This window comes from Oratosquilla oratoria, chromosome 18, assembly GCF_046742065.1.
Source record: "Oratosquilla oratoria isolate Oo_2021 chromosome 18, ASM4674206v1, whole genome shotgun sequence".
NCBI classification, from domain to species: domain Eukaryota; kingdom Metazoa; phylum Arthropoda; class Malacostraca; order Stomatopoda; family Squillidae; genus Oratosquilla; species Oratosquilla oratoria.
This window is the reverse complement of record NC_134794.1, coordinates 2525865-2539814: the sequence shown is the minus strand read 5'-3', so window position 1 is coordinate 2539814 and position 13950 is coordinate 2525865.

The window sequence follows — 13950 nt, the reverse complement described above, 5'->3', positions numbered from 1 at the left end:
AAAAGGCGTGTATGTACTGTATGCATGAATTTCAATGTAATGTTTATTATTATCATATCTGAACTTCATGACAAAATAAAATAAAGACAAGATTTTGCTATGAGGAAAGCTATTGTGGGACATAACATACATACATAACAAAATATAAATGGGACATAACGAAATATAATGAATACAAGATTTTGCTATGAGAAAAACTATTGTGGGAATATACCTGAATCTCAGAAAAAAATAAAATAATCAACAAATTTTAACCTCATGGTCAAGTTTACAATGTGACTGAAGATAAAATTCACAACAGATCAAAGGAGGAAATGAATGAATATCACTTCATCCGACTCAGCAAATGTTTCAATCAAATAATACTCACATTGTGAGAGTTTCTCAGCAAGTTCATCATCATCAGTCCAATTACAACAAGTGATAACCAGCAGTCCATTATCTTCAAGCATATTATGCACATTTTTCAAATAAGCTGCACACTTCTTGCCAGCATCTTCTGGGCAAAGGGATATGGCATCAAAGGTTCCCTTGTCATGGCATATTTGGTATTTTCTTTTTAAAAGGTCACCAGTGCCTGTTACAGCATCTCCTTGCTGAAAGAGAGTATTTTATCAAAAACATAAGTGTAATTATATAAAAAAGCATGGGTCATTGCATAAAAAAAAACAAGTGTGCCCTACAAAAATATAAGTTCCAACCCTAACCAAGGAAATATTAAGTTATAACTAATCATGAGATCCTTGATAGAAACTTCATTGGCTACCCCACAAGATAAGATATACTAGGGAATAATCTGACCTGACCTCATTTACATTCCTCACCTGATATATGCAATGTAACTATTTTGCTCAGTTCTTTTCACTTGTCTCAAGAAATGGGATGGATGAGTGAGATTGAAGGCTCTTTCATAGAACTGTCCCTATCATTTTCACAAGCTGTTCTTTAGAGGCAGTTTTAGTGTCTGTGTGATGTTCTATTGAGCTGGTTTTAATGTATCCTCTTATTATTCTTAATGCTTCGTTTTATATAGTTTGTAGGATGTCTTACGTTTAACTGACTGTTAGGAACTGTGTCAGGGAGGCATAGCTGAGTGTGGTTAACTGTTCGTATACTGTAATTAGTTCCTTTCTGTTACCAAAACATGTACTTGCTAATGATATTAGTGTGTTTACTTTCTTGCTGTTTTTCAATGTTTGGTCAGGATTAGAAATGGAGAGAGTGAGTGGTTCGAGGTAAAGGTGGGACTTGGTCAAGGATGTGTTATGTTGACCTGGCTGTTCAACTTATACATGGATGGGGTAGTGCGAGAGGTAGGTAAATGCAAGGGTAGTGGGTCAGAAATTGGAGATGGTTAAAGAAAATGGAGAAATGAAACAGCTTCATTCTGTGGGATATGTAAATAATTGGCTCATTTATTTTTATTTATGTATTTATCAATGTTTACTTATACCCAGTCATTATTTTCATACTCTGCCTTCTTTATTTTACATAATGCGTTTTCCTTCCGATATTAGAACCTCAAAACTTGCATATTCATTTATTCACCTGTATGGGTGCACATTCAAGCATGAATACATCTCGCGCACGTGAATAATGGTTACTGTTCAATCAATATAAACCTTGTGTATTTATCAGTTAATCTCTTATCCCTCTCTCTCTCTCTCTCTCTCTCTCTCTCTCTATATATATATATATATATATATATATATATATATAAGACCAGAGCCACACATCATTTTGTCTATGATAGAGGAAAACTCTGTTCATAGAGAAATTATGACACTTTTATACTACGACTGTCCCTCCGTTATGCTGTCCCCCAACCCCTTGTTGCTGTCCTGTACCATTTCTCTGAGTATTCTTTTTCTGTGGTGGGGGAATTCCCTGTGGTGGGGGAAAAGAATACTGCCACCAAGTATTCCCACTTGGATCATAAGAGGCGAGAAGAAAGGGACGGGGAGTGGGACTAGGCATCCTTCTCCTTGTAGCCCCACAGGGCACATTCCTAAAAGTAAAAGCAAAGGCATAAGAGGGTCTGGAAGTTCTCGGACCAGCACCCTAAGGTTTGGGTCTTTTAATGTGCGTGGATGTGGTACAGATGAGAGTAAAAGGGAAGAGATAGGTAGTATGTTTGTGAGAAGAAAGATGGATGTGTTGGCTTTGAGTGAAACTAAGCTGAAAGGGAAGGGCGATTGTAAGTTTGGGAGTGTAAGTGGGAGGTTATCAGGAGTGAAGAGAGGGCGAGGGAGGAAGGGGTGGCTATACTAGTAAGTGAAGAGATAGGTAAACGTGTAGTGGAGTGGAAGGTTTCCTCAAGGATAATGTGGATGAAGGTGAAACTGGGAAAGGAGATGTGGGTTTTTGTAAGTGCATATGGGCCTGGCAGTGAGAAGAGTGTAGAAGAAAGGGAGGCTTTTTGGATAGATTTAAATGAGTGCATAGAGGGTTTAGGGAGAAGTGTAAATGTAATAGTACTGGGAGACCTTAATGCTAGGGTAGGAAAGGATCCAATTGATGGAGTGGTTGGGAAATGTGGAGTTCCAGGAAAAAATCGTAGTGGAGAGTTGATGGTGGAAATGTGTCTAGAGAGTTGATGATAGCAAATACAGTGTTTTGGAAGAAAGTCAAGCATAAGTACACATGGGAGAGGGTGGTGGAGGGAAGGGTGGTAGATAGAGCTTTAATGGACTATGTAGTGGTAAATAGGATTATGATAGGAAGAGTTAAGGATGTACATGTGCTAAGGGGAGAGGGTGGGGGAATATCAGATCATTTTCTGGTGGAAGGTAAGTTGAGAGTGGAGGATAGATGGAGAAAGAGGAAAGGGACAAAAGGTAGGGAGGTTCTTAGAGTGAACTCTTTAAATAAAAAGGAAAAGGAGAAGGAGTACAAGAAGAAGCTAAAGGAGTGGGAGGGAGTGAAGGATAGAGTAGAGCTAGGAGTGGAGGAGGAATGGGGATGGTTCAAGGAGGGAGTCACAAAGTGTGCAAAGATGGTGTGTGGAACAAGAAGGACAGGAGGAAATAGAAGGAAGGGTAGTGAATGGTGGGATGAGGAAATGAAGAAGGTTGTAGAAGAGAAGAAGCGAGCTTACACAGATTGGTTACAAAATAGGACGAGGGAGTCATATGAGAGGTACAAAGAAAAGAAAAGAGAAGTAAAGCAAAAGGTAAAGGAGGCAAAGAGGAGAGCAGATGTAAAATGGGGTAAGAGTATGACAGAAAATTTTGAAAGTAATAAAAAGATGTTTTGGAAAGAAATTAAGAGAGGAAGAGGAGGCAAATCAAGTAGAGAAGAAAAGGTAAAAGGTGCAGATGGAGAGATGATAATGGAGAAGGCAGTAAGGGGAAGATGGGCAGAATATTTTAGGGAGTTGCTAAATGTGAAGGAGGATAGGGAGGGAAAGATAGCTGCAGTGGGATATGCTAAGAAAATGAGAGTAATGAGTGAGGAAAATGGAGGAGAAATAAGGAAGGATGAAGTGAAGGCAGCAGTTAAGATGATGAAAGCAGGTAAGGCACCTGGTCTGGATGGATGCCATGCAGAATGTCTTAAAAAAGGAGGTACAGTGATGGTGGACTGGTTGGTGAGGTTATTTAATGTTTGCTGGAGAGAAGGTAGAGTGCCGGAGGACTGGAGGAGTGCTTGTATAGTTCCACTTTACAAGGGAAAGGGGGATAAGTGTGAATGTAGTAGTTTCAGAGGGATTAGTTTGTTAAGTGTAGTTGGGAAGACTTATGGGAGGATCTTGATTGAGAGGATTAGGAGAGGAACAGAGGGAGTAATTGGTGAGGAACAGTGTGGATTTAGGACAGGTAGAGGTTGTGTAGATCAGATTTTTGTGGTAAGACAGATATGTGAGAAAGCTATAGGAAAGGGGAAGGATGTTTTTTGAGCCTTTATGGATTTGGAAAAGGGTTATGACAGGGTAGACAGAAAGGCACTGTGGGAAAATGTGCAGATATATGGGATAGGAGGAAAGCCTTTAGGAGTTGTCAAGAGTTTTGACGAGAGTAGTAGAGCGTGTGTTTGGATTAGAAATGGAGAGAGTGGGTGGTTTGAGGTAAAGGTGGAACATCGTCAGGGATGTGTTATGTCGCCCTGGCTGTTCAACTTATACATGGATGGGGTGGTGTGAGAGTTAAATGCAAGGGTAGTGGGTCAGGGATTGGAGATGGTTAAAGAAAATGGAGAAAAGTGGGAGGTGAGCCAGCTGTTGTTTGCAGACGACACTGCGCTTGTGGCAGGATCGGAGGAGGGATTGAGGAAGTTGGTGTCAGAGTTTGGGTGAGTTTGTGATAGAAGTAATCTATAGATATATGTGGGTAAAAGTTTGGTGATGAGATGTACAAGGGGTGAAAGTGGCAGTAATCTGGAAGTGAGCAATAAGGGAGAGCAACTGGAGGAAGTGGATAGTTTTAGATACTTGGGTGCAAATGTGGCAGGAAAAGGTGGAATGGAGGTGGAGGTAGAATGTAGATTCAGAGAAGTGAGTAAATGGCTTGGTGGACTAAAAAGTGTAATGAGGAATAGAAATTTGGGAATGGATGCTAAGAGGAGACTGTATGAAGGAGTGATTGTGCCAAACAGCACTGTATGGAGCAGAAACATGGAACATAAGAGAGGAAGAGAGAAGGAGCTTGAATGTGTTTGAGATGAAGTGTCTGAGAAGTATGATGGGGGTTACTAGGCTAGATAGAGTGAGAAATGAGGGGGTGAGGAGGAGAACAGGGGTGGAAAGGGAGCTGGGAGATAGGGTTGATGAAAGAGTATTAGGATGGTTTGGACACATGGAAAGAACGAGTGAAGAAAGACTAGTAAAGGAGGTATGGAAGGCAGATGTGGAGGGAGTGAACATGAGGGGACGTCCTAGGATGAGATGGATGGATGGGGTGAACAGGGCTTTGGGGAAGCGGGGAATGTCTGATGAGGAAGGACGGGAGAGGACGGAAGACAGGGATGAATGGAGAATGGTTGTATATGGAAGATGTTGTGATGCATGAGGTAGAATGGACGAGGGGATTGGGGGTGAAGTGAGGTAGTGTGTGTGAGCAAAATTTTGATGCAGCCTGAAGGGATTTCTCCCCGTCTTCTCCTTGATAGGGGGGGACGGAGAGGGGGGGGCGCCGATTCAAGGAAGCGGCCTGGCTGGGGATGTGCTGTGTCTTGCGACACTGCCAGTGGACACGGTGCAGGGATGACCCGTCATCTTGGAGGTGCTACGCTGGGCGGGAGGGTGGAGGGGTGTGGAGTGTTTTCAGGGATGGAATGGGTGGGAACGATTTTATGCCTTTTCCTTTTTGGGCTACCTCCCTAGTAAGGGGGAAAAAGCCTTAGTATATGTATGTAAAAAAGTCAAACTAGTATGCAAAAAAATAGACATTTATCATTATCTCATATGTACATACATATATATATATATATATATATATATATATATATACATATATATATATATATTTATACAAATATACATACATATATATATTTTTTCTAACGTTATCCCTTAAAATTCGTTTATCCCATCTTTTTGATCAAATGACTTACATTAGTAAACGATTGTGAAAGCATGAAAAGATTAATGACGACGTGGGAAAATGTATATCATGATTAGATCATGCTATGGAATCAAGAGACAAGGTTTCATTTGGAGTTGATTGCATAAGCGTGTGAAGGTGTTAAGTTTATAAATAATGAGTTGAAGTACTCGTGGACTTAAAAAAAAATCTATTATATAATATATATATATATATATATATATATATAATACTGATGACCCACTTTCGGAGAAAATAAGCGAAGATGTAGAGATCTGTATATTTCAATCACTTACTGTGATCCTCTTCAGCAGATCACAGTAAGTGATCAAAATATACAGATCTCTATATCTTCGCTTATTCTTCTCCGAAAGTGGGTCATCAGTATTATTTTACAAATGTGTTACGACATAACTTTGTTGTGATATATATATGTATATGTATATATATATATATGTATATATATATATATATATATATATATATATATATATATATATATATATATATATATATATATATAGGTAAATCTTTAGTTTCAACCATGGGAGGAATATAGCAATAGAAAATTAAATAACAATTTTGTAAATTAAAATGTATCAATGTAATATGCAATTTTGTGTGCAGAAATGAAAAAAAAAACACCTTGCTACAAGCTAAATATGCTAATGAATGAAGTCGGTAGCATAGGATCGGGACGCCATCGTGTCGTCTGCCCGGTCTACTTGAAACTGACGTTTCAAGTAGACGTCACTTTCAAGATGGACATCACTTTGTGCACAGGTTGTGCTCCCACTCCAGGTGACGTTCTTAACCGATGCTGTAAAGACAACAAGTCATCTGTACAATTTCTGCGAGAGCACGGTAAATTGCCCCAGGTGTAATAGACCGTGCTGGTTCCGTGAGGATCGTCGTGCCTGGGCGTGCAACAACTTTATAGCACAAGCAAAGAGGAAGAAGAAAAAGCAATGCACCTATACGGTCAGTGACTAAAAAGGTACATTTCTTGAAGGAAGTCACATACAACCGTGGCAATTGGTGTGCTTCATCAATAAGTGGGTGCTCAAGACTTTTAGTCACGAAGACGCAACCCGTGACCTTCAAATATCGATAGCGACTAGTGTAGACTGGCGGAGCTTTTGCAGCGAGGTGTGTGAGGAATGGTTCAACCACCAAGAGCCAATTGGTGGCCCTGGGATTGTGGTGGAGATAGACGAGACTCTTATCTCTCGAAGGCACGCCGACGTTGGCAAGATTCTCTCTCTGGTGAGGATGTTCGGTGGCATTGAGAGGGAGTCAAAAAAGAGATTTCTTGTTCCACTAGTAGTAGATCCTGAGGGAGAAAAGCGTGACAGAGAAACTCTTGTGCCAATAATTCGGGGCTTTATCAGGCAAGGTTCTGTGATCGTGAGCGATTGTTGGCGTGCATACCGCAATCTCGGGGACATCGGGTACACTCACCTCGCTGTCAACCACTCGCAAAACTTTGTCGCGCCAGGGGAGCCTGAGGTACACTACCCGGAATATTGAGAGGCTTTGGCGCGACGTCAAAGAGTGGGTACTGAGGCCTGGTATACGGCCTCGGTACTTCCGACAGTACCTCGCAAGGTACATTTTCATGAAGGAATGTTATGGAGCGGAGATTCATGCATTCCTTCAAGCTGCTAAATCTTTGTATACTCCGCAAGCTGAGAGAGTGGTTGAAAAGCCCGCCAACGTCTCTCACGACGACAACGAGGACGAGCCGGATGACATCTAAGGTAATGATTTATTTAACACAGGTTAGGTTAGGTTAGTTTAGTTTAGTTTACCTTAGACGAATTTATCGTCCTTTCATTTCTTCGACGTCGGCATCTACCATAACAAACATGGCGTACCATTCGTCGTACACGACTTCGTTACTTAAGAAATGTGTTTTAGCACCTTTTTTGTTTTTCATTTCCGCACACAAAATTGCATATTACGTTGATACATTTTAATTTACAAAATTAATATTTAATTTTCTATTGCTATATTCCTTCCATGGTCGAAACTAAATATTTACATGTAATCATGCAAGGAACCAGTCATGCCAGTACTTCCATTATACGTCATGGCTGTTTAAATGGTCAAAACCTTCCTGAACAAAACAAAGTGAATCAATCATTAGCAATGTTCTCACAGCTGTCCAGACTATATTCAGATGCAGCAGGCATGGTAGAAACGAAAGGCATTTCACTTTCATAATTTTTTTTCACAGCTAGCAGCAATTTCCAGAAGATGCCGTGAAACCCCAGCTAAAATCCTTCTACGCTACGTGGAGTCCAATAGGACACAGGTTTGAACTCGGCCATTTTCAATTTAAAAACTGGCTCTAACTCCAAATGCAAACCATTATACTTTTATGTACAAATGCCAACATAAAATGTTAAATATATAAAAATCCAAGCCTAGGCATGCTAGATTTAGGCCTAGCGCCTGTTATTATCCTATACCGTACCCTATACTAATACTGCAAACATAATTGATCCAATCTGTCTTTAATGCAGATATGCCTAATCCCAGTGACGGGTCCAAAATAGCTTGAAATCAAGTGCACCGATAGATGGATGGATGGGGGAGGGGGGCTTTTTGTATCACACAGCTGTCAGTATTAAATAAAATTAATCAGGGTGACCTAGGCCTAGGCTACATGCATCCCTACATAAACATGTTAAAACTAGAACGCTAGACCTAAACAGTTGTTTACGTAGTGTAAATGTATTCTACAACAGCAATCATAGCAGTGTGATCAATCATTTGGCTTACATAACCCTGAACTCGCGCTGAGCAAATGCATTACTAAGTCTGGTTGCATGCATGGAAGACACAGGCTTCGATCATGAAGGTATAAACAGGACTCATTCAAATCAAAGCATATAGTAAGTTACGATGAATTGTCAAAAATATCATCCCAAAAACCTTAATGACTAAAAAGGCAAAACGTCCATTACTTTACTAGAGAAAACTTACAGAACTTGAAATGCTGAGGCAGTTGACTATCACGGACAGTTCCAATATGGCGCATTGGCGGGCTGCGGTTTGGTGGCGCGATTCGAACAGTTTAACAAATTGCATGATTTCGCGTAGGTTTCAAATCAAATGTCAGCATAAAGGTATTTTAAAATATAAAAAAAAATCCCTGTGACTAAACAACTGTAGGCCTAGAGGTGGAAAATACGTAGCATGCTTTTTTTACCACATTCGGAAACTGTCAGATTTGATCGGCACCCTCCGGCCGGGTCGTCATCAGGATCCCCGCGATCGACTGCATGATGACATATTGATGATAGGGATCGAGGCCTAGCTTTTAGTTAGGCCTATTTTGAGCGGAATAATTACATTATTTTTACAGTTGATACAACAAAAGCTCACAACTAGTGGGCCATGACAGAAATTTTATGACTGCCGCTCCGAAAGGGAACCTTTATTTTTTTCCTCACACGTCAGATCGCATCATGTTGAATTGATGTAGAATCAACACTGGCAATTCGTTGTCTGCATATTACGTGTACCATCGGCACACGACAAAATATCGACGTGGATACGACGTCGATATTCGACGTTTTACCGACGCCGACCTTCTTCGACCGTTTTGATCTTTTCTCGACGTCGATCCAACGTTGGGTTGCAATCTGGGTAACACCTTCCCCCAGTGGGAATAGTACTACTACTACTACTACTACTACTACTACTACTACTACTACTACTACTATTACTACTACTATTACTATTACTACTACTATTACTACTACTATTACTACTATTCCTACTATTGCTCCTACTATTACTACTACAATTAATACTATTATTACTACTACTATACTACTACTATTACTACTACTATTACTACATTTACTACGACTATTACTACTACTATTACTACTACTAGCACTACTATTACTACTACTATTACTACCACTACTATTACTACTACTATTTCTACTACTATAACTACTAATATTACTACTATTACTACTATTACTACTATTACAACTACTATTACTACTACTAATACTACTAATATTATTACTACTACTACTACTACTACAACTACTGCTACTATCACTACTATTACTACTACTATTATTACTATTACTACTAATACTATTACTACTACTACTATTACTACTACTATTACTATTAACTATTAATACTACTATTACTACAAACACTATAACTACTACTTTTGCTATTACTACTAATTTTACTATTACTACTACTTTTACTATTACTACTACTATTACTACTACTAATACTACTATTACTAGTACTATTACTACTACTAATATTACTACTATTACTACTACTGCTACTTTTACTACTACTACTACTACTATTACTACTATTACTACTACTATTACTACTACTACTACTTTTACTACTACTGCTACTACTACTACTGCTACTATTACTACTACTATTACTACTACTATAACTACTACTATTACTACTACTACTACTATTACTACTAAAATTACTACTACTATTACTACCACTACTAATACTAATACTAGTATTACTACTACTATTACTACTACTATTATTACTACTTCTATTAATACTACTATTACTACTACTATTACTATTACTACTATTACTTTTACTACTAATATTTCTATTACTACTAATATTACTACTAATACTACAATTACTACTATTACTACTACTGTTACTACTACTATTACTACTACTGTTACTACTATTACTACTACTACTGTTACTATTACTACTACCACTACTATCACTATTACTACTACTATTACTATTACTCCTACTACTAGTACTACTATTAGTACTACTAGTACTAATAGTACTATTACTACTACTATTACCATTACTATTACTACTATTACTACTAGTATGACAATTACTACTACTAGTACTACAAATATTACTACTATTACTATTACTACTACTACTAATATTACTACTATTACTACTACTATTACCACTACTATTACTAAAACTATTACTACTACTACTGTTACAACTATTACGACTACTATTACTACTAATAGTACTACTACTACTATTACTATTATTACTACTAGTAATGCTAGTACTATTCCTACTACTATTACTAATACTATTACTACTATTAATATTACTACTATTACTACTACTAGAACGACTATTACTACTAGTACTACTAGTAATAGTATTGCTACTACAATTACTACTATTACTATTACTACTACTATTACTATTACTACTATTACTACTACTCGTACTTCTGTTACTACTATTACCACTACTACTATTACTACTACTACTATCACTAATATTGCTACTATTAATACTACTACTACTATTTCTATTACTACTAGTACTACTATTACTACTACTATTACTTCCACTACTATTACTACTATTACTTCCACTACTATTACTACTATTACTACTACCATTACTACTACTATTACTACTACTACCACTATTACTACTATTACTACTACTATTTCTACTACTATTACTACTACTATTACTACTACTATTACTACTACTATTACTACTACTGCTATTACTACTATTATTACTACAACTACTAGTACTACTACTATTACTACGAATATTACTACTACTACTACTGCTACTATTACTACTACTACTATTACTACTACTACTATTACTACTATTATTACTACAACTACTACTACTATTACTACTATTACTACCACTACTATTACTACTACTATTACTACTACTACTATTACTACTATTAATACTACTGCTATTACTACTACAATTACTACTACTACTACTATTACTACTACTATTGCTACTATTATTACTACTACTATTACTACTACCACTATTACTACTACTATTATTACTATTATTACTACTACTATTACTACTACTACTATTACTACTACTACAACTATTACTACTACTATTACTACTATTACTACTACCACTATATTACTACTACTGCTACTATTATTACTATTATTACTAGCATTACTACTATTACTACTACTATTAGTAGTACAAGTACTACTATTACTACTACTACTATTACTACTACTATTACTACTACTTTTACTACTACTATTACTACTAATACTACTACTATTACTACTATTATTACTACTATTACTACTTTTACTACAACTATTACTACTAATACTACTACTATTACTACTACTATTACTACTACTACTATTACTATTTCTTCCATTACTACTGCTACTATTACTACTACTATTACTACTACTATTATTACTACTACTATTATTACTATTACTACTACTAGTATTACTACTATTACTTTTACTATTATTACTACTATTACTACTACCACTATTAATACTACTATTACTATTACTACTACTATTACTACTACTATTACTATTACTTCTATTACTATTACTATAACTACTACTGTTACTACTATTACTACTACTACTAATACTATTACTACTACAACTAGTACTATTACTACTACTACTATTACTACTATTACTACTCCCACTACCATTACCATTACTACTACTATTACTACTACTATTACTACTACTGCTATTCCTACTACTGCTATTCCTACTATTACTATTACTACTACTATTACTAATAGTATTAATACTACTATTACTACTAATACTATTACTACTACTACTACTATTACTACTACTACTATTACTACTACTAGTAATACTACTACTACTACAACTATTACTACAACTACTACTATTACTACCACTATAACTACTACTATTACTAATATTACTACTACCATTACTACTACTATTACTACTATTATTTCTACTACTATTACTACTACTATTATTACTACTAGTACTACTAGTACTACTACTATTACTACAACTACTACTATTACTACTACTGCAATTACTAATACTACTATTACTATTACTAACACTATTACTACTACTACTGTTACTACTACTATTACTACTGCTATTCCTATTACTACTACCATTACTACTATTACTACTACTATTACTACTACTATTATTACTACTACTATTACTACTATTACTACCACTGCTATTAGTACTATTACTACTACCACTACTGTTACTACTAATACTATTACTACTACTATTACTACTATTACTACTACTACTATTACTACTACTACTATTACTACTACTATTAGTACTACTACTATTACTACTACTACTATTACTACCACTATTACTAGTACTACTATTACTACTACTACGACTACTATTACTATTACTACTATTAGTACTATTACTACTACTATTACTACTACTACCAATACTACTATTACTACTACTACTATAACTAGTATTACTACTACTACTATCACTACTACTACTATTACTACTACTACTATTACTACTATTACTACTACTACTATTACTAATACTATTACTACTAATATTACTGCTAATATTAATACTACTACAATTACTACTAGTATTAATAATACTATTACTACTATTATTACTACTATTACTGTTACTACTATTACTACTACTAGTACGACTATTACTAAGTACTACTACTAGCACTACTAGTACTACTAGTACTACTAATACTACTAGTACTACTACTGGTACTACTATTACTACTTATATTAACACTACTATTACTATTACTACTACTATTACTACTACTACTATTACTACTACTACTATTACTACCACTACTATTACTACTACTATTACTACTACCACTATTACTACTAAAACTATTACTACTACTACTATTACTATTAATACTACTGCTATTACTACTACAATTACTACTACTATTACTACTACTATTGCTATTATTACTACTACTACTATTACTACTACCACTATTACTATTATCATTACTACTACTATTACTACTACTACTACTACTATTACAACTATTACTATCACTACTACTATTACTACTACTATTACTACTACTGCTACTATTACTACTATTATTACTAGCATTACTACTATTACTACTACTATTAGTACTACAAGTACTACTATTACTACTACTATTGCTACTACTATTACTACTACTACTTTCACTACTACTATTACAACTACTATTACTACTATTATTACTACTATTACTACTACTATTACTACTACCTTTACTACAACTATTACTACTAATATTATTACTACTATTACTACTACTATTACTACTATTTCTTCCATTACTACTGCTACTATTACTACTACTATTACTACTACTACTATTATTACTACTACTACCATTACTATTTTTAGAACTACTACTGCTACTACTACTACTACTACTACTACTATTAATACTATTACTATTACTACTACTATACTTCTTCTATCTACTACTATTACTATAACTACTACTATACTACTATTACTACTACTACTACTATTACTAAAACTATTACTACTATTACTACTACTATTACTACTCCACTACT